This window comes from Erythrolamprus reginae, chromosome 3 (assembly GCF_031021105.1).
Source record: "Erythrolamprus reginae isolate rEryReg1 chromosome 3, rEryReg1.hap1, whole genome shotgun sequence".
Lineage (NCBI taxonomy): Eukaryota > Metazoa > Chordata > Lepidosauria > Squamata > Dipsadidae > Erythrolamprus > Erythrolamprus reginae.
The window spans coordinates 130,532,284-130,555,935 of NC_091952.1; the positions used below are offsets into that span (position 1 = coordinate 130,532,284).

Below are 23,652 nucleotides of genomic sequence, written 5' to 3' on the forward strand. Positions count from 1 at the left end.
AGCTCCCAACTCTGATTGGCTGCAGTGCCCCAACCCTTCCTGTCAGCCTGCCAGCTAATATTCCTCCAGTAAGTACTTAGCCAGCAAAGCAACTAAATGATAAGTCCCCACAACAGAGCCCCTCAAGGCCAAGCTCAGAAACTCTGACATGCTAAATCACTCTGAATAGGTACATAGCAATCTGTCTGGAACAAAACAGCAGCGTCAAGTCTTCTTTTGGGACCAGTGTCACTCCATGCCAGGTTTGCCTGGGAAAACAGGCCGTTTTCCATCAAAGCTCTTTCCACCCATTAAAAGACACACAGATGGAGCGCGGGCATTGCTGCCCGTGGCCCCTTTTTGATAATAATAATTGAGCAGCCACATCCAGTTCTACAAAGCACCAGCTGTAAAAAGTGTTTCTCCAGTCAGATCTCTGTCTTGTAGGAAAGATCCCTGTGGAGGGAGGTGGCCGTTGGTTGTGTAACAGTGGGGGCACTCCAATTTGGTTAACTGTTTCAGTTGCTACTTTCTCTCACGATTATGACCTTTTTTCCACATTCGTTTGCTAATGCCTGCTACAAATTCATCCTTGCTAGCTAGTTTCCTGTAAAATTCAGTCAGGTTGCTCTCACAATCTGATGACAGGACCCCAATGTTCCTATGGAGAAGTTCTGCCTAAATACAAGCAAGAATTCAGAACTGCTTAAATCACCTACATACATATACACTAACATCTACACAAATGTATTTGAGAATGTCCAGTTGGATGATATTGAGATGTTTTGGTCCTTCCTGACTGTAGGAAGGTTGGAGAATACTTGAATGGGCCTGCCAAGATGTTACATAGACTGCCAAGGCATCCTCTAGACCCCTGGTTCCTAATGTGGGGTCCATGCCCCACAGGGGGGCAATTGGAGCCTTGTTTAAATCAAGTTAATGGTCTTTTAGGCTTCCTGTGCATGTGTAGAGTTCACTTTTTGAATAGTAAGAATTATATGTCATGGGAGTGGGGCATCAGGATTTTAGAGACGCTTAGGTGGGGGCTGTAGATTTTGGGGATACGAGATACCAGATGTGGCCTGCAATAGTATTTTCCTGCATTTTAAATCATTGGCCTTCTTTCCTTTACAAACTGCCATACTAAATAGTTATATATTTATTATGGGAAATAATATCCTTTTACATCCTGCATGATCAACTCTAACATAGTCCTGACATTTGCCTGCCGGCAGAACTCACCTCCAGCGGCTTTTGCAGCGAGGAGGAGGCAACACGGTGGCCGCCATGTTCGGGTGGCTTGCTTTTGAAGTAAGCGGTCTCATGAGAACTCGCAAGATCACCCACAATGCCAAGGGGCCGCTTGGAGAGGCGGGGCCAGCAAGGGTTTTTTAAGGCTACGCTGCTCGCTGCTCCTTCCTTTTCCCAGCAGTAGGAGGCGAAGACACTCGCCCGCCCTCCCTCTTTTCAGTGTGATTAAAATGGTCGCCCATGGGGTCGAGTAGGAGTTTTTTGCGGTTTGGCCTCATTATGGCAGGACCGGTTTTTTGCCTACTCCACACTGTGAAAAAAGGATGGGAATGGTTAAGGGGTGTGCTTTTCTTTAGTTTACTTCTGTTTATAATTGGCTTTTGTCATTTGGTCACTTTGTCGGGAAGGGGTGTAAAAGGGGTGTTAGAGCAACTGTGTGATCTCCTTTTGGGCACTGTTCAGATCTGGGCAGATACCACCTGAGTAATGGAGGGAGGATGCCTTTGAGGCTCGCTGGCCAGGGCCTCCCAGGGACTGGGGGCAAGCCTTCCTACAAGCCAAAGCTGGCATGGCAAAGGGGCAAGGGAATGGTGGGGACCATCCCCTTGCCCTGCAAGGAGCTTTCGCCCATTAATTGTGAAGAAATGTTATTGAAAGGGAAGTTCCGCCCCTCTGGCTTCACCTCTGCAGGTGTTTGTGTTATTTAATTAAATTAATAAAGTGACCCATATAACCCACAACTCTTGTCCGTGTGTCATTCCATCTTCGCCGCAACATGGTATCACCAGTATTCTTCCCAACTTCTATGACAGCAAATGAAATGTAACATTGGAAGATATGCCCAGGTTGTCACTGATATTTGTACAGATAGTATTGACCACTTTAGGGAATGGCTGTAATATAGGGCAACAGACTTTCCAGACAATTTCTGGTTTTAGAAAATTAACTACTGGATAGGTGCCTGCCATTCGTTCCTCTCTTGTGGCATTCATTGCTCATGGGTGAAACACAGTGAATGGGGAAGAGCTATGAGGCATTTCATGAATACTGCATGCTGCCCAATCTTCCCAGTAATACTATTCTTAACTATGTATTCTGAATTTCAGGTATATTGTCTGCATTGCAGATGTGCATTCCACTAGCCTCGTTTATGAACAGGGACCACAACATCTCTCATTGTTATATTAAAATGCTGTTTAATTGATACGTAGTTTACTTGTCATGGATCATTTTGAAGAATAGAGGTGGGTGGGTGTTGTGGTTAGCTCTGGCCCAACTCCTGCCCCAAGGAATGTGCAGGTGGATCTGGGGGAGACATCCACATGCCGCAGGCCTGTTTTGCTCCCAATGGAATCTGCCAATGAAGCCTTCTCTGACCAAGGAAGCATGAGTGACAGGGAAGAGGGGAGTTTGGCAGACAGCCCAGGAGGAGATCAATCATCTGTATCATCCTTGGATTCTGAACAAGAATTAATTACACATCCACGCATGCGTAGAGTGATGCATAGGAGACAACAAGTGAAGGATTATTACAAGAGAAAATTGTACAAGAGAAAATGAGGCTACCTGTGGTTGGGTGGGGCTCCAGTAATTAGGGCTGCTGCTATAAATAGCAGTATGTGGGTTTGGCTGTTGTGAAAGAGTATCTGATCGCAGTTCTTCAGGAATCATGTGTTGCTGTTTTCTGGACTTTGTTGATTTTTCATGCCTTTGAAACCAAAGCAGAGCAACGTGTGTGTGTGTCTCTCACTTTGTTGGAAGAAGAAGGGGTGTGAAGTTTTTTCACAGCTGCTAGCTAAGTACTTAATGACTGCTTAAGGGAAATTGTACAGACTACCCGGTTGTTTTGGGACGAGTGCTCTTTGCAATACAAAAAGAGTGCTTAGTTTATTTTGAATTTTGTGATAAAGAACATTGTTTTGAACTTTTAAACTTGTGTGTGTCTGCAATTTGTCCCCTTGAATTTTCGGGAGGCTCCTACCAGAGAGCCCGGCAGAACAGTGGGTAGATGATATAGTGGTTTGTCTTCTGCTTACTGTGGCCATGTTGAGAAGAGATAGATGGGAAGTCGGCAGAACCAAGAAAATCATGCTGGTTGAAATCTGTAAGAATAGATTATGTAATTATGGAAGAGACAGCTGGAAGGGTGGGATGACAGCAGATCTAGGTAGGTAGATGGAGTAGAAGAGGAATTTTAGATATGTGAAAGACTTGCTAGTACTCTCTTGGTACAAAGGAGCATGGGGCACTTTCAAAAGAGTAGAAAATGGACAGGGATGGTTAGGGGTTATTTGGATTAAGTGTGCTGTGGCATGCAACTGTTGTACGAGGGAGCATTTCAGGTCAGTAACTGGTACATTAAGGATTTGTTGCAGGCTCACTTAGAAGTGCAGTTTCTAAAGATTTGCTATACAGACTCTATGAAATTACCAAACATAAAATGCCACTAAAAGTCTAGTAATTTAAGCACATGTATCTGTATTTTATTACCATTTTAAAATAGCTCATTGAAATATGTTGATGAGGATGACCTTGGCTGATTTGGATACCGAAATCAAACAAGATAGTTCAAATAAAGTTCCATGTTAGAAGGACACAGTGCATCAGTAAAAAAGAATACTTTTCAGCCTTTTATTAAAAGTTGGTATTAAAATGCCAACTTTGTGAGCCGCCCCGAGTCTGCGGAGAGGGGCGGCATACAAATCTAAATAAACAAACAAATAAACAAACAATAGAGATTGTCAATGGATTAAAATTATTATTATCATACCCCAAATAAATCCAATGCAACCTAAAACCTCCTTATTGAACCATAATCTACTATGCATGTCCAGTGTGGGTTGGTAGATATATTTTTTTTTTTAAAAATTACTTAGGGACTGATACTTAGGGACTGATATTGAAAGACATAGATTCATTGGTCATGTTACACTTGGAGATACAACTTGCACTTTCACTGCATAAATTAAAACACAAATGCTCACAGACATTCCCTGTATGAATCTGAATTGAATAGACCAACAGAGAGCAGTGTCTTCAACTGCCAACTCTCACCCTATGTCCCTCAAGCAATCTAGTAAGATATCTTGATCAATGTTATCTAAAGCCTCTTAGAAATCCAAAAGGACCAAAAATAGTGTTAAACACCCCTCTCCCCTCCCCCATCTTTCCATTGGTAGTCATCCATGAATCCTATCTAAAAAGGGGCAGAATCATGTCTGAAAAGATCCTGGTCAGACCATTTTATTTAGGATATTTTGATGCTGAGACAGAATAACATTCTTCAATAACTTTCTTAAAAAGGGAGATATTCTGACATTTGTCAATACGGGCTTCTTTGAGAGAGAAGAGGACTACTGTTCCTTGCACTGTTGGCAGCATCTCATTTTCTATTTACAAGTCATTTACCCTCTCTTAAATCTAGCTGATCACCTTTCTACCAAGCCTTCTGAACAATACAGGAAAGGATCAAGTGTAAACTTGAGTATAGACTTGTATCTGCAATGGCTTATCTTCACTTTTGGTCTTTGGGATTCCATACTTCAATTATCAGAGCTCCTTAATGATTTCAGATGCACCCTTGGCTGTTTGACTGAGGAAGGACCAAATGGGAGCAAGTACCTCTAGCATCCTCACTTTCTCACTGTTCTAGGAAGCAGTTGGTTGCATGTTGGTAGTGCCCACTGTTCACTGGAAGAATTCTGAAATGTCAGAAAAGCATCTGACTCCATCAAGCACTTGGGAAGCCATCTTAATCTGTCTAATTGCCCTTGTAATGGGCAAGAATGGTCCTGAGATTCTGCTTGGCCAGAAAATAATCTGACCATGGCAAAGAACTGATTGTACCATCGTCCATTTTAAGATCATGCACCCTTTGTCCCAAGGTGAAAATTAAGTCCAACGTATGACTGCCAAGATGATTCAGAACTACAGTAACCTAACTACAGAAACAACATGGATATGAAAACTATTATTCTATTATGAAGACATGAGGGTAAAAATCCCCAGCACTATCAGTCTAGGAAATTGTACTACTCAGCCTGGCAATAAGACCCCTTGATTAGACTAGATTTCTTCTGAAGATATATATGAAGATAGATAGATAGATAGATAGATAGATAGATAGATAGATAGATAGATAGATAGATAGATAGATAGATAGGGAGGGAGGGAGGGAGGGAGGGAGAGAGAGAGAGAGAGAGAGTTACTTTCTGTAACTGGTTGTAATTGTTCAATAAACTTTCCAAGTGAAAAACAACTAACTTGGTCTTTGCTGTATTAATTTTTAATTCCGCATCTTCATTTTATCTCATATAGTAATCTAACATGTGCTGCAAATCACTCAGGTTCTCAGTCAATATACAGCGTACAAATTCTCACAACTCCAAACAATGTCTCTATAATTATTTGCATATATTTTCTGAAAATACGTTGAATAATGAAGGGGATGTCAGACAGTTTTATCTGGTCAGTATTGAACCATATGCTTAATATCCCTTTTATTTCCTTGTATGCTTTGCTTCCATCATATACAGGTCTTATCACATAAAGCAATCAGTCTTCATGTTAATGCAAAACGTTCATAATTCAAGCCTATTCACTCTTCTTTAAAGCTAGGATCATTCGTGTTTATATCCATTTCCCTGTTTGGTTGAATTATTATATTATTATTATTATTATTATTATTATTATTATTATTATTATTATTTAGATTTGTATGCTGCCCCTCTCCGAAGACTCGGGATGGCTCACAACAATAAAAACAGTACAAATCCAATATTTAAAAGAATTTAAACCCCTTCATATAAAAAGCAATCATACATCTCACACAAACCATGCATAAAACAAAAACGGTTCGGGGGATCAATTTCCCCATGCCTGCTTAGGATTTCTAGTTTTCAAATACTGGTATGTATATCTAGTAAACTGGGCAGAGAATTGATGGAACCCCCTAAATGGAAAACGTAAGTCAAATGTATAAAATGCACATTTTAAAATCTCTATTAAATCATTTGCATTTTTCCTTAATTTCTCATTCATGAACCTCATGTGCATACAGTACCAATTCTCTGAGTAGGTGGGTGCTTAAGCATTGCTACCTACTAGAAACAATGAATTTGTTTTCCATTTGATTGCTAGAGAAGAAGAAAAAAATCATCAGGGCTGGGTCTGCAATTAATTTCATGTGAGTTTTAAGAGCAAAAGTGATATGATATGGCAGAGGACAGGAAAAAGATCTTGATTGAATAGTAAGGCAGATCAAGGGTCCTTGGGCAAAAATAAATAAAATAACTGCAAAGAAGAACAAGACGTAATGTGTATGGAACCTGTAGTTCATATTTTAATTCAGATACCCAGGCAGCTGAAAACTGCTAGTGAAATAAATAATATTCTTGGCTAGAGTCCTGGCTAAAATTAAGCTCTGCATCATGCCAGTTAAAATCATAAGGGGCCTGAGTCAGTTTGGACATTCATTGTCATTAGCTTTTGTTTAATATGCTTTATCCTTATGTTTATTGCAAGAAAACCTCTTTCCTAATTATTTACAGAACAAATAACAAGGTACATAGTTAAAACATCATGATCCAAGCTTCCTGTTACTATATTTATGCAATTAAACATCAGCCAGGCTGCAGGACAGCCTAAACAGTGCTCGGTAATATTACAATCATATTATAGTAACTACAACTGGCGTTTCACAAAAGCTAACCACATGTCTCTCCGGATAAAATTATCCACCTAGGAAGGCAGAAAATGCTACAGTATGTTTGAATTTCTCACAGAAACATGCAGAAGAATAGCAAATGGAGAAATAAATATCTTTAACAATGCTCTTTGGAAAGAACAGCACTTAGACTTTCACCAAAATCTTAGAACATCATGCTATGGATTCTTTCAAGGAATTTTATTATTGGACTCGGTGGAAATATTTACAATGGATCGGGGAGGGAGGATATAGGGAAATGCTTTCCCTTCCAAAGTTTTTTTTTCCTTCCAGCAAGAGCATATATGATATAAATTGATCAGGACACATGCTTCATGGAAATACATTGTGACAGACAAAGAATGTGGCTTATTTTCATTCAATTATCTTCTAGTAAACAAACTTCCAGTTCAGACCCATGGATTCCTAGGACCCATGAGAAAAACAGGAGGTTTTTGAACAGGAGGTTCAATGGAAGCAAATTAAAGATCATTGTTCAATGAAATAAGGCTTGCTTTTCAGACTGTGTTTTAAGAAGTCACCGTATCTTATACTGAGATTCTAATCCGATCAATCTCATTAAGGTCAGAAATACCTGAAATTAGAATCTGATTTGAGTTTCTTAAATTAACCAACTGCCCCAGGATGATGTACTAGGCTTTCCCGAAATTGAGCCTGAGCAAAGATTGAAATGCTAATCCAGCCAGTTTCTATCTAGGAAAAGGAAAAGTTGCATTTGGTTTCAGTAGTTGTCACTGCAAAGTATTAATTAAAATCAAACTATCCCTAGTGACCATGTTTTTCTTTGGGTTTTGGTATTTAGACGAAAGCAGTTTTAACATATGATTCACATTCTTTAAGCAGAATGTTTTTCAACAAAATGATGAAGCCAACTGTGCCAATCAATGCTTCCACCTCCTCTCTTACTGGAGCACATCTTATTCATGGACATGTTGATACAGCTTTACTAGATCAAAACTCATTTAAATGTCTGACATAGAATCGATCCAAGTCAGCAAAGAGAATCAACTTGCAACATGGAAAATGTTTAATCCTTTTCCAACCTACTTTTGTGTGTGTGTAAATGTCCACTCTTAATTCATTTCTCCTCGGTGCTTGTCATGTTCCTTTCTGGAAACATTTTCAGGGGCAAGATGATTAGAGGAAAAAGATTAACAATCTGCTTTGTCCTAGCCTTAATTTCCTTACTTTTGTGTGTGTGTAAATGTCTACTCTTAATTCATTTCTTCTTGGCTGCTTGTCATGTTCCTTTCTGGGAACATTTTCAGGGGCAACAGAATATCCTGCCACAGATATTTCATCCACAAATATCTTCGTATTGCTTGCCTTCCTTTTTCCTCCTCAAATAACTTTTTTGATCTTTCACATTAGCTTAATAGAATAATGAACAAATAGACAGGTCTATCTCCAAAATCACTGTGTAATTGCTGCAAAAAGTTAAACAAGCTTCCAGTTCTTCAAAAGGCTATTAATTTATTACATAAATCTTGCAGACTAGTATTTTCTAGGTTATGCGCAGATCATGTCTCACTGAGTCTAATGAGGCTTTGCCAAAAACTAAGGGCAAACAAAACATAATGTGACATGGCTAGCCTTGACATATACATTGAAAACAAACAAAAAAAGATAGCCATTATGGGACACCATGTTATCCTCACCCTAATCTAATAAAATTTTGAGGATTCTGATTCCTTTGATATCCAAAAGTAATAAAGTTTTCATTTAACTCAAGGTTTTCCAGCAGGATCATGGGATGGGGGCAAAGAATTAAAGGCCCTTCACATATACACCATGTTTTCAAACTGTCATTTTTCTTCTCACACCCCAATTGTGTTTTTTTTATTGCACACCACTCATAAACATTTGAAAACTACCATATGTTCTAGATTTCAGTGTGCCTATGACTGTAGATAATGGATGCCCTTCAGCGTAGAACAGAAAATAATTTTGATAAAGCAGAACTGGGCATATTTATATTTAGGATATAAATGATATTTTAATAATAGTAGCCTGATTAGTTATGGCTTTATTATTAGTTATTTCAATTAATCAAGCTCATCAACAGGTAGTCCTCAACTTACAACCCTTCCTTTGTTGATCTTTTGAAGTCCCAATGGCATTGAAGAAATGGCACTGACTTATAACCATTTTGCACATTTAGACCATTGCAGCATCCTCATGATCACATAATCAAAATTTAAACACATGGCAACTGGCTCATATTATGAAGGTTGCAGTATCCCTGAGCCAAACTCACTTAACAACTGTCTTGCTTAGCAAGAGAAATTTTTAGCTCAATTGTGATCATAAGTACACTGCTCAAAAAATAAAGGGAACACTTGACACAATATAACTCCAAGTAAATCAAACTTCTGTGAAATCAAACTGTCCACTTAGGAAGAAACATTGATTGATAATCAATTTCACAGGCTGTTGTGCATATTCAACTTTGTACAGAACAAAGTATTCAATTAGAATATTTCATTCTTTCAGATCTAGGATGTGTTATATGAGTGTTCCCTTTATTTTTTTGAGCAGTGTAAACTATGTTAGATATACTTGACACTGGTTTACAGGCTCGGTGAAATCACAAAGCCAACCCTATCTGGTCCAGCAGAATGAGGCAGCTATGTTTCACCCAACAGCAGCCATTGGTTCATGTACGTAATCTTGCCTGTCTGTCAGCTCAGATATTTTTACTCTAGTAAAAGACATTTTCTGATCAATACTGGAAAGTGAAAATACAGCTGTCACTCTGTTGGCTGATGCATGTGGAATTCCTTTTTCAAAAAGCAAAATGTTCAAGGTCAACTTCACTGCTACACTTGATGCTAACTATGATTAGATCTGGCTGTAATTTCATGATATTCAGTATAAAATCAGCATTTGGAAAGCCAGCTGGTGCCTTAACCCTAAATCAATATATTTAAATGTCCAAGATGAATGGATCTACTTTCTGATATGTGAGCATCATACTGGGCTACAATTTAGGAAGGCTGTAAAATTTCAGTGCAAAAACCTCAGATTCAGATCTTTGCTCCATTAAATATCTGGTTATGAGAAAATATTGGTAATAACTATTTCCTAACCTAGCTCAGAGGTATTGAAACAGGCAAGAAGACATTTTTTTTGTTTTGATTAGATGCATGTTTTACGTGTCTTCTAAATCCTTAAGACATAACACAAAACATTCATCTTAAAATTTGTGGGGAGGATCAACAAAACTTGTGAAAACTAAATAGAGAGTGAAGGGTCATATGGGGTACATATTTAAAGATGGATCTAGTTCTGAGCCACTCTAATACATTGAATCTTAATTTTGAAACCAGCTTTGACCCATATAAATGAGAGCCATCTTGGTGTATAAGTAGATGTTGGCCCAGAAGTCAGAAGACTGAGGCTTAGGCCTGCCTTATAGCATGAAAAGTGACAGGGTTATTTTATGTCAGTCGTTCTCTCTCAGACCAATCCACTTCACAGGGTTGTTATGGAGAAAATGGGTAGGCAGAAGTATTCAGTATGTTTGCTGCCTGGAGCTATATATAAAAAGGTGGTTCAAAAGTAAAATAATAATAACAATCTGTGCATTGGCAAAAATTCCATTGGTCAATTGCAAAAGGCCACACTGTTGAGATCTACACTTATACTGTGATGATATGTAACATCCTACGTTCTTGGGAACAACTAGATGCATATGAAAGTCAACACCAGCTAAAGAACAGGCAACTGTGACTTCACATTGTTGTGAAGAGGTATCCGTAGAATAGAATTGAAAGAATTGTAGAAAAATCACAAAACACAAAGACCTACAAAAAAAAGTAGAACTATGTAGCAAAAAGAAAGCAATGATAGTACCAATAGTATTAGGCATCTTGGATGCAATCATAAAGCAACTGGAACATCATTTCTGTAATGACAAAATCACCATCAATCAATTGCAAAAGGCAGCTATACTTGGAACAGCTTACATCCTGCGATGTTACCTTTAGCACTATCAAGCAACATCTGCCTGGTCCCTGGGGAGGATTAGATAGGTGGATAAAAATACCAAAGCCAGTCTAAACATCTGGCTGACTGTGTGACCAATTGTAATATAATAATAAATTCACAAGGGAAGAAAAGGAATTAAAATTAGCAGCCACAATAATCTATCATCAATTGAATGCCATTCTCTGATTCCCCAAATTCCTAGATCTTAGGCAAATGCCTCCCACCCATCAATTTATGGATATTGATTAAATAGGAAGGCCAAGAAAAAACTGCTGAGAACAAGTCTTTCCCAGGCTGGTGCTTCCTTGATACATTGTGACAACAGTTCCAGACAATCCTGCCCGCATTAGGCTATATATTTGGATATATTTAATCTTTATTTTCTAGGTAGAATTCTCCATATGATGGTCTATACAGTAATTGCGCTACATATAAAAGTTACAGGATAACTGTCACTGGGAAGTTTCAATGAAATACATGAAATATACAGTAAATTCAAAAAAGGAACAGAGTCGGGGGGAATTTTATTTCAGAAACATCTTTAACCACAACTTTATGAATATTACCAGACACAAGAAAGCAAAGCAAGGCATGCATGAGACATGAATAGGAGAAAAATGATCATGTTAATCAAATGAAATCAGTAACTTCTAATATGATTTGCAGGAACTGTCTGCTAATGGAAAACTTCAATAACATGAAGCAAAATTAAATTTAGCAAAGATATTATTACTGGAATATAGAATCAGACGCAATAAGTCTGGGTAAGATAAAGTTTGAATACATAATTGCCTGAATGACAGCAACAACCACACTCAACTATATACAAAATGAACCAAGCCTGGTTTTCAATGTCTTTACCTATAGAAAGTGGAACACCATAGATTCTGAATTATATCAGCTCTCCTAAGCATAATGTCCTCCATTTGATGTGCAGCTCCTCTTGAGTTGGGCAGGCAATAAGTGTAAATGAATGAATGAATAATAAAAATTTCTAAGCTGACATTGTATGAAATAGCTTGTGGAAGCTCAGGATAAATGAATGAATGCTCAATATAATTTCTTGATGGATCATATCCATAGGTCAACGTTTATCATACTGCTTTCCTTCAGCATGGATAAACCTGCCACATGGAAGAGTCACCTGACTTCTTGAAAAAGAAGCTGGCAGATGGAACTCAAGAAAAGAACAAGGGTTGATCCTTTAAACTGATATTTCTGAACCATTTCAGCATTTCATACAAGTCAGATCGTTGCTGCTAGCTATGCGGAGAATCCTTGTTGATGACAACGGGAGTCAATATGATTTGAGTGAGAATCAAAAGAAAAGAAGGCATCCCAAATAGAAAAACATTTGCACTCCATCTGGTGGTATTCCAACCTCCTCCGTCCAAATCAATAAAGAGATAAAAGAGGGAAGGAAATATATATATAGCACTCTTTTGTTTTGAGGAACGAACTAGAGGAAGAAAAGAGAAGGAATTCTAGTTTTTAAAGAAACGTTTCTATATTAATCATGCAAAAATTTCCGTTTCTTGTCCCGCTTTGCATGCAACTTCTCCATATTGGTTTGTCCTTCTAACTAGTGGTCGCGTCAAATGTGTGGACCCCAAAACTAGCAAGCGGAGGGGGGAGGTCTTCGGGAAAAGCGAGTGCCTAGTCTCTCAAGAGGAGGGGGGAAGTGTCACAGCAAGGGGGGAAAAATCCGTCCTGAAGAAGGGAAGAGGATCGGGACGGCCACTCCCCTCCTTTCTTTTGCATACTAAAAAGACCTCCGCGCAATTAAATCTTGGAATCCGGATGAAAGGAAATGCAAGTTTCGACTTTTCCTTTCCTCCGTTTACACAGATATCCAGCGCTACCACTGACACACGTCACTCAACAGTATGTTTGTCGGACAGATCTTTTATAACCGGGGGTGGGAGACAGAATAAAAACGAGGAGGGTGTGCAAATATCCTGAAACGCGTTAGGACGGTATATTGGGAGAGAGAGCACTTACCCTTGGAGGCGTCTATTTGGGCGAAGTCCCCCCACCCTATTTCCAAGCTCAGCAACTGTCCAAAGACGCTGGACCTCAGAAGCAACTGCGGGAGAAGAAAAGTGTGTAGAAGGGGGGAAAACAGGCAGGGAGGTCGGAGCCGCGGCGCTCTTGGGGAGATCCTGGCACCTTTCAACGCCGCACTCTCCCAAAGCGTGCGCTGGATTTCCCCTCCTGCAGGGGGTGCCGGGGTCCCATCGCCCGCCAGTTAACGCTTGAAGACGAGGCCCGGCACTCTTGTAACGGGGACGTCGGGACCCGCGGACATAGCTGTGCGAAGCGGGAGGATGTCACCGGGCGTCTGAAAGCGGGTAACACTAATCGGCCACGACCGGTTCCTACAGCTACTTTCTTTCGACTTAGGCCAAAGCAGTCCAACTTCGCGATTGTCTCACCATCACCGGCTCAAGGTTGACTCAGCCTTCCATTCTTCCGAGGTGGGTAAAATGAGGACCCAGATCGTTGGGGCCAATATGCTGATTCTGGAAACCGCTTAGAGAGGGGCTGTAAAAGCACTATGAAGCGGTAGATAAGTCTAAATGCTATTGCTATTGTAAATCTTAGAGGAAAGATATGAGGGAAGTCCGATTTAGCAAACAATGATTTTTTTAAAAAAATCCAAACTATTTTTGAGATGTTTAGCCCCGACCTCTGGTATATCCTTACGTCCCCAAAGATCTTCAGGTTTGAAATGCTGGTCAATAAAACAACGGAGGATGAAAGACCACTCGAGAGACTTGGGGCGAAGCGGCGGCGTCTGTTACCCAACAAACCGAAACTTGAGCTTGGCTTCATAGGAGCGCCGAGACGCATTGGAAGGGTGGAGCCACTGCGAAGGGGGCGGTTCCTGCGAGGATTTTCTGGAGCTTCCGAGCGGAATAGAGAAGGGATGCGAAGAGAAGTCGGAGCTCACGTTGGCTCCACAGGTTGCAAAGCCAACCCCCACTTTTGGCTAAGCCAGAAAATCAACCAACTCTACGCGGTTGCTGTAGCGCCGGCGGAATGGAACGAAACAAGGGGTTTCGGTTCTTCTCGGTCGCTGTCCGCGGTGCTGAAATCATTTCCCGACTTTTCATTGGTAAACACCCCCCCCCCCCAAATCGTTTTCTATTCCAGTTAGTCGACGATCATCATCGGCCCGCGCCAGGGCCACCATCAGGAATTTGGGGGCCCCATACAGCCTAAGTGTCTGGGGCCCCCTCGCCATTTTAAAACTATTTTAAGTCGCCAAGCCACTCCATCCCCCGGGGATCATTTCCCGCTTCACGCCAAGCGAGGCAGTCCCATAGGCCAGTGTTTCCCAACCTTGGCAACTTGAAGATATCTGGACTTTAACTCCCAGAATTCCCCAGCCAGCAAATGCTGGCTGGTGAATTCTGGGAGTTGAAGTCCAGATATCTTCAAGTTGTCAAGGTTGGGAAGCACTGCCATAGGCTATTTCAGGAACTGGGTTAAGCCGATTGTGTGGACTGGTCCAGGAGAAAGAAAGAAGCGGGCGTGACAAGGGAAAGAAAGATCCTCCTGGCATCAGTCAGGCGGAGCGAGGCTTATTTACGGCTCCTTGGCACTTCTCCCTTCTTGTTGACAAAACCATGTGCTTTCTAGCGAGGGGAGGGGGGAGGGGGATCCCACACCCGGCAGCAACCGGCGAGGAGCTGGAAAGGACAAGGGGAGAGAAAAAGCAGGGTATCAGCAGTCAGGCGGGTGTCTTGAGGGGGCACTCCCATCTGGAAGGAAGGGAAGAAAGGCGAGGGTGAGCTATGAAGGAAGGAGGGAGGGTGGAAGGAAGGAAGGAATGGTAAAGAGAGGAATGGGTGAATGAATGGACGGAGGGTGGGAAGGAAGGAAGGAAAGAGGGAAGGAACAGGAACAGAGGAAGGTTGCAAAGAAAGCAAGGAAAGGTGTGAAAGGGGAGAGTAAGAGAGGAAGGAGTGAAAGAAGGGAGTGAGGGAGGAAAGAAGGGAGGAAGGAGAAGGAAAGCAAGAAATGGAGGGAAGGAAAGAAAGAAAGAAAGAAAGCGGGAATGGACAGGAACAGAGGAAGGAAGGAAACTTATGAAAGGGGAGAGTAAGAGAGGAAGGACTGAAGGGAGGGAGGGAGGGAAGAAGGTAGGAAGGAGAAAGAAAAGAAGAAATAGAGGAAGGGAAGGTAAAAGAGAGAAAGAAAAAGAGCAAGAAAGAGAAAGAAAGAAAGAGAATGAAAGAGAAATAAAAAGAGAGGGGGGGAATGAAAGAAATGGAAGGAGGGAAGGAAGGAGAGAAAGAAAGAGGAAGAAAGAAAGCAAGAGAAAGAAAAAAGAATGAAAGAGCAAGAGAGAGAGAAAGAAAGAAAAAGAAACGAAAGAAAGAAGGAAAGAAAGAGGAAAGAAAGAGAATGAAAGAGAAATAAAAAGAGAGGGGGAATGAAAGAAATGGAAAGAGGGAAGGAAGGAGAGAAAGCAAGAGAAAGAAAGAAAGCAAGATAAAGAAAAAAGAATGAAAGAGCAAGGAGAAATAGAGAAAGAAAGAAAAAGCAACGAAAGAAATTGTGATTTTTACTATGCCGGCTCCTTCCCTCCCCCGCTCCCCACAAACCACCTACCCCTCTACCGCAACAGGGAAGGGCCCGAGGCGCCGGGTTCTTCCCTTTCTCCCTCGCCCGCATCCTTGCCGCGGTGACTCACCAGGAGAAGGCTGGAGACTCACGCGGCTCCTCGGGGGGCATTGTGGAAAGCGGCGGCGGAAGCCCCCATGCCCGGCAGGGGATGATGGGCAAGGGACGCCTCGGGGAAGGAGGGCAGGGCGGGAAGGGAATGAGGGGGCTGGCGGGGGTTTAGGAAAGGGGAGCCCGCCGGGCACGAGGGAACGCTGGCCGCGTGGGGCTCCAGGGCCAGCCTTGCAGCTCCTCGGCGGGAGGAGCGGAAAGCCACCGGGCAAGGACTGGGCTCAGCAGGAGAAGCGGCTGGCTTCCCATAGCGATGGGGAGCTTGGCTTCCGGAGGGCCGAGCTCCTTCCGCGGCTGCCATCGGGGCTCCCTGCCTATCTGCCAGCCTCCCTACCTTCTTTCCTCGTGGGGGTGGGAAGAAGGTGGGGGCCGCGGTTGGAGAAGCTCCGCAGAGGCAGAGTTCATCGCAATCGGGGTTGGAGACTTTTTGGCGGGTGCCGCCCCCCCCCCCCCCCATTATTCAATTTGGCCGGGCCCGTGACACCACTCCCAGTAGTACTGGTCTATCGGCAGCCCTGGCCCGCGCCTTAATTAGCATCCCAAATGTTTGCTAATGAAATTTTCCATTCGCTTGGCCAGGTCTTTATTTTTCTTTTTTAACCCCACCCCCCTTTTTTTAAATGAAAGAAAGTTTATAGGGATGCTAGTTGTTTTAAATGTGTATCCCTGGGACTCGTGAATGCTTAGGATTGTGTTATGATGCTGTTAATCATTATAACTAGGGTATTGACTTTTGTCTATCATAGTAGATTACAAGCATGCTTAAAAACTTGAGGAATGGGAGAAACAGGACAAATACGATGTTATTCTGACCCTTAAGTAGACTGGGATAAACATTTGTTTGCGCATAACACTGTTGCTATGCGTTGTGCCAGTACACTTCAGATACGCTTTACTATATAAGATTCTAAATGACTTAAAATAGCCTTTATTCATCTAATGTGTACATCCTTAGTATCCTTTTACTTAAGGATAGAGCAAGAAATCTGATTTTTCCTGGGATTCCTATACAGTGGAACCCCGACATAAGAGCTGCTCTACTTAAGAGCAACTCGAGATAAGAGCTGGGAGGGGAGAGATATTTTTGTTCTACTTACAAGCCCAAATTCGAGATACAAGCGCCAAGGAGCTGTCTCCTGAAGCCGAACGCTAACTTCCGCGTTCGGCTTCAGGAGACAGCTGCGAAGCGGCGCGCGTGTTTTAAAAGGTTGCAGCCAGCCTGGGGGGCTCGGGGGGTGCTTGCAGCCAGCCTGGGGGGCTTGCCAGCACCCCCCCGAGCCCCCCAGGCCGGCTGCAACCTTTTAAAACACGCGCGCGGCTTCGCAGCTGTCTCCTGAAGCTGAACGCGGAAGTTAGCTCTTTTTCTTTCTCTCTTTTACCTTCCCTTCCTCTATTTCTTCTTTTCTTTCTCCTTCCCACCTTCTTCCCTCCCTCCCTCCCTTCACTCATTCCTCTCTTACTCTCCCCTTTCATAAGTTTCCTTGCTTCCTTCCTCTGTTCCTGTCCCTTCCCTCTTTCCTTCCTTCCTTCCCACCCTCTGTCCATTCATTTATCCCATTCCTCTCTTGATCGCTTAAAGCCGGTCCCTGGTGCAAAAAGGGTTGGGGACCTCTGTCCTACAGGATTGGGTGGCAGAGAAGTTGAACATATGTAAATTTAAAAGTTTAAGAAAGTTTACAAGTTAAGTGAAAGAAACTTCATTATTCATTTATATGTACATGTACATTTCTTCATTAAAAACTTGTCTTTCTGCATAATTTAGACTAACTTTGTGAGTTTTTTGAGGGCTGGAACCAATTAAAATTATTTACATTAATTCCTATGGGGAAAAGTCGTTCGAGATAAGAGCTGCTCGACTTAAGAGCCCAGGTCAGGAACGAATTAAACTCGTATCTCGAGGTACCACTGTACCTTCTGCACTTCTACCAGAAATTCCCTGACCATTAGAGAATGGAGCTATTTGTAAGTCTTTTCTTAAAATCTAATCAGATGTTACAAATCTAACATCTTAAAAAGTGAATGATATGGATGAATAGTCACACAGTTCATTGGCTGTAATGAATTTATGATTTGGACACTATAGGACAATCACAACTTCTGTTATGTTGAATACTGGAGGGTGGTGATGTAAAAATATACATACAAAATAAAATCAACCATAACAGCTAAATATATGTTCTCACCCTTTGTCTCTCCCCCCTCCCTCCCCCCCTCACACACACACACAATATATATATTATAGCCAATTTGAACATATTAAAATTGTATATCAAAAGGCATTTGCAAACATGAACTTCTACTTAAACTTGGTGTGTCCAACACCTGGCTTACAGGCCACTCTTTTGAAGACAGCAAAATCCATATTTTGGACAGAGACCTGCTGGTTTGAAAGAGGGATCAAAGGGGCCATCTATGTCAAAATTGAACAGTTCTCTCTCAACAGAGGGGGGGGGAATATGACATCATCTATCTTTAGTCCACAACACAGTCCTTTCAACAGTTCCAAGAAGGTTGCACAACCATTTGCACTACCCAGGTGATCCTGATGACACAGATAGTGAGTCATTAAAGTCCAGGTGATTGCTACAAGAATGTGAATGGCCATCTGCCTGCAAGAACTAAAATTCTTCCATTCCCCACTGTCCAGCCAGAGCTGGATGAGAAGGTAAATGTCTTCTAAAAAACCAAATCCATTGCCTCTTGAAAACGCACCTTTGGGACAACCATAACCTGGATGACTGAGAATCTCCATAGACATAAGGCATGCAAAGAAAGTATATCTTGAAAACATTACTTAAGAATGGTACCTTTCTACTTTTGTTGCTAAAACCCCCAGCCAATACAAAAATTACTATCTCCTAGCAAGGAAGAATTGTTTTAATTTGAATCTGAATTAAGACTACTATCATCTAAATAGATTGCTACTGGGTGACTACAATCTAATTTGTTTTCCCCCCTCATTACATTTGCAGAAGCAGAGGGGCTGTTTTTGCTGCAACAACTCCAGTACAGCTATACAGTAGCTCTCCTCCTTTCCAATGTTAGCAGGCAGTCCATTATCTTCAAAACTATAAAGAGGAATCACATTTTCAGAGCAGTAAAGGAAAGAATATTGGTAAGCATCTGGTCTTATTTAATATTTTGGTTCCAGTTGAAGATTTTTAAGCCAGCTTGAGCATATTGATTGATTAATATATAAATCAAATAATTTAACAAATAAAGGTAAGGTAATCCCTACTTATTTTCCAAAAGTCCTTCACAATATGGCTATGTCATCAGCCAAGGGAGTTCAGGGGAGGTCTTGAGATAGCTTATTGCTTATGTGATCTCTTGTGTATTTTTATTTTCTCTCTTTTAAAAAATCATCTGTTTTGACATGTTTATTGTTATATATTTTTGATGTATGCCTTCCCAGAATCACTTCTTGTGTGATAGGGAGCCATATAAGCAAATAAATAAATGGTAAAATGACAGACCAGTAAAAAGATACACCTTTAAGAGGAAAGATGGAAATGTGTAAAACTGATTCCCACCAATTTAAATAGGCCTGCCATGAATTAATCTCGACTAAAACTTGTAACCCTGTTTATAAAATATTTGTATAAAACTCAGTTATTGTGGAAGGAGTTAAGATGCATCCGTTTGAAGCATTTCCCATTTTTAATGTTTCACTTGTATTAGAAGCAGGCAACACATATAGATCTACTTAATAGTTCTTTCTTTTTATATACACTGCTCAAAAAAATAAAGGGAACACTTAAACAACACAATATAACTCCAAGTAAATCAAACTTCTGTGAAATCAAACTGTCCACTTAGGAAGTAACACTGATTGACAATCAATTTCACGTGCTGCTGTGCACATTCAACTTTGTACAGAACAAAGTATTCAATGAGAATATTTCATTCATTCTGATCTAGGATATGTTATTTGAGTGTTCCCTTTATTTTTTGGAGCAGTATATTTTCTCAGAGTTTAGCATCCTCCCACCTCCTGTTTGCAATTTCCAAATTGTTTTATTTAGTACAAACATGAGATCTTCCTTGCCAAAACAACATGATGATAAAGAGGCTGGTCACCTTATTTTTATTTTGAAGATATTTCTACTCTCATTCTTAGCTGCTTAGGCACTTGCAAAGATATTTCCCGAGTCAAATGAAGGCCAGGAATTCAGAGCACTACTAATCAAAAGGACATAACTTCATAGTTGCTTCATGTTGATGCAAAGGACAGTAGAAAATGTTGAGAAATAGAAATGGAAAGAAAGACGATACCGAAAGACTCTGAGGTGTTTAAAAAAATCAGAGTGTGCAGAACTAGATATGATGACTAAAAGGTTGAACAATCAAACTGAAACAGAATTTTATAAAATTTGGGATAAAGTATATGATTGGTGGAATGTTAAAAATAGTATTAAAAATTAAACATATAAGAATAAATGATTACTTAAAAATTATAAGATAGAATTATATAGTTTATATAGTTCATATTATAACTAATTCAGAAGTGTTTATATTATTAATTTTTTTATTTTTCTTGCATTACTAATAATTTGCTTATTGTTTTTTGATATATATATACATATAAGTACATTATTATTATTTTTTGTACAAAAATATAGAGAGAGAAACTCAATCAATAATCTTAATTTTAAAAATCTATAAGTAAATTTAATGATAAAGTAATTTTCAAGTGTGGTTTTTCTGCTTAGATCTTGTAACAGTTAGAGTTTTTTTTATATTTTGTATTAGTTAGACTTCTAAGATAAGCGGAGCAATAGTAGCTCCTTAAATGTTTAATGTTGTATGTCTTTGTTCGTCTTAAAAAAAAAAAATGTTGAGAAATAAACTCTTTGATGAAATTGAGTTGGGGAGAGGGGCCAGGCATGTTTTAATAAAAGGTGTTAGGGAAGGACATTATTTCATTCAGAGCCTCCTTATATATAGCTAGCTGCAGCAGCAGCAGCAACACCTTGGATTAAATAGCCCTTCATCTTATATAGCAAGCCAATTTCTTACATTCTGGCTTGAATAAATGGGACATGGAGAGCAAGAATAACCTCCAACAATTTATCTTTTGGAGAGGAAAATAGAAGAGTTAATTCACAAACACAGCAGTTTGTGAGTTATGGCTCCTCCTTCTACACAGAGCGTCTATTGGTATAAGAGCTTAAGTACTAAAAATATAAAATTTCTAAATGCACCTCTTTTTTTGCCACAGTCATCAGGGGTGTGATGAAAAGCATCCAATTGACTAGGGGGAAAATACACTGTATAGAAAATCTCTGCAAGCATGACAACCTCTTGCTCCATATAGTCAATTTCATAACAAGATGTTTTCACATAACCCGATAAATGGGAATTCTACTTTTTCTCTCTGATCATACATGCAGAGATGCGTCACTTGCTTCTTGAGCATTGTTTCAAACTTTTGCACAAATTCAGAAGTTTGAACTAACAACCAATTAGAATATCATCTTATTATAGGAAGTCTATGACTTGCAATCATATTTGAGACAGGAAGTTTGGTCTCTAAGCAATGCAATTGTTAAATAAGTCATAATTGTGACCAGACCCCATTTTGCAATTATTTTCACTGCGGTCATTAAGCAAATGACATGGCCATTAATTGAATCACACAGTGGTTATGTGAATCTGGTTTCTGCAATTAACATTGTTGGAAGATGACTGGGAAGATCAGAAATCATGGTCACATGACTGCAAGACACTGCAAACATCATAAATGGAAGCCAATTGCCAATTGCTGAATTGTGATCACATGACTGATGGAAGATGTGACAGTTTGAGAACAAGTTGCAAGTCACTTTTTCTGATGCCATTATAACTTTAAACAAATGGCCTGTATACAATTTTATCTACCATAGTCAATCTTTGTCTCAACGTAAACATAATTCTCAGAAAGATGCATGGAAATGTTAAGAAGAAACTAATAATACATAGCATAGGTACAATTGAAAGCATCACATTACATTGAGATTCCAATAGCTGCTGCAATAAACTTTCTGCAGGTAAAACATTTGCATAATGGAATTCTAATGTAAGACAATATTATATATTGCAATATGATATCATTATAGTGCAGTTTGATTGCTACATCTTTTGTTATTTTAAAAACAAATTATTATAGACACCCCACTTAAATATTGCTTTTGCTATAGAATCTTCTTTCTCCCTCCAGCTTTCACTTCAAATCCCATTTCTGTCTTTTCAGCTTGACACCTCTCCCTTGCGAGAATTGTATATTATCTGTCATCTCGAAACCTAAATGGAAAACATGACTTGACACGGCCATGAATGTAATGTCTAAGTACTTCCACGCTAGTCTCTTTTCCTGTCATCACCTAAAAAAGCTTTAATTGGAATAGGTATTAGCCTTTATTTGTGTCAGAAGCATCACAATTAAAACAAGGCTTACCATACCACATCAAATATAAAATACGAAATTGTAATATGTACAAGTTAAAAAATTCTTGCCCAGAATCTAGCAATATTGTGTTCTATCATGCTGCCATGAGGTCCTCAAGTATAAACTGTTCAGGACACAAAGGGCAGGTATGCATATGTGTTGTTGCCTGCAGGTCACCACAATCGCAAAGGGTAAAAGTCACTGGATAGACTCATTTGTTCAGAGTATCTGTGGATCTAGTTATACCCATGCATATCCCCTGACTTCCATACTTCCGAACATGCTGTGGCATCATCTCTGGTACATTGCATCCTAATACTTACGGTAGCAATATCATACTGCCCCACATTAGAAGATAACAAGCTCTCATTCATCTATGATCAAGGATACTGAACAACAAAGTCCTACCTGATCACCAAGACATTGCACAGTGGAAGGGGACATTTAAGCACAGACCGTCAGCCTCACCTTCTTCTCCCCCAGCCACCCGCCTCCACCCATTTTCAGTGAACTGCAACAACATCGCCAAGAAAGCTACAAGAGTTGTTAATCTAATCCTAAGTAGCTTCCGCTCTGGCACTACTTACCAGAGCTTACAAAACTTTTGCCAGACCCATCCTACAATACAACTCATCTGTTTGGAACCCATACCGCATCTCGGACATTAACACCCTCGAAAATGTCCAAAGATACTTCACCAGAAGAGCCCTTCACTCCTCCACCTGAAACAGAATTCCCTACGAAACTAGACTCACTATTCTGGGTCTAGAAAGCTTACAACTACGACGTCTTAAACATGATCTAAGTATTGCTCACAAGATCATATGCTGCAACGTCCTGCCTATCAACGACTACTTCAGCTTCAACCACAACAACACAAGAGCACACAACAGATACAAGCTTAATATTAACCGCTCCAAATTGGACTGTAAAAAATATGACTTTATTAATCGAGTTGTCGAAGCATGGAACTCATTACCGGACTCCATAGTATCTTCCCCTAACCCACAACATTTTACCTTCAGACTATCCACACTTGACCTCTCCAGATTCCTAAGAGGTCAGTAAGGGGCGGGCATAAGTGCACTAGTGTGCCTCCTGTCCCCTGTCCTATTGTCTCTCCTATATCTCATATATCATATCTACTATTCTTCTATTCTAATCCTCTTATACTACTCTCCTAATATCCTTCTATTCTCTAATTGATATATTCTATTCCTAAATTTTCACTTCTATTCTTTCTCTAATATATTTTACTCGAGTATAACCTCTATAACCTTCATTGTGTATTGTTGTGTATTAGACTAAACAAACAAACAAACAAACTTACTTTTCTGCAGCCCCTTCCCTGGCCATTCTCCAGAGCCAATAGGCCCCTGGCCCTCAGCACCACACCCTTCCTATTCAACTGCCCATTCACCCAGACACTGTTTGACCTGGGCCTTTAGCTGCACAAGACAAACACCCTTCAGCCAATTGTGTGGCAGGCAGAAGAAATGGTGCTGCAGGGGGAGCATGCAATGCAAGGTTTGGGGTT

General features: G+C 40.4%; 1 protein-coding gene across 1 annotated transcript in view; it reads right to left on the bottom strand.

Annotated features, from left to right (window-relative positions):
* The window catches only part of LOC139164480 (protein FAM163A-like), a 109,192-nt gene extending 96,181 nt beyond the window's left edge, over positions 1 to 13,011 (bottom strand). The window contains exon 1 of the mRNA XM_070746662.1: positions 12,947 to 13,011. The gene's annotated coding sequence lies outside the window, so the exon portion shown is untranslated. The remainder of the gene's footprint in view (positions 1 to 12,946) is intronic.
* Positions 13,012 to 23,652: the final 10,641 nt, after the last annotated feature.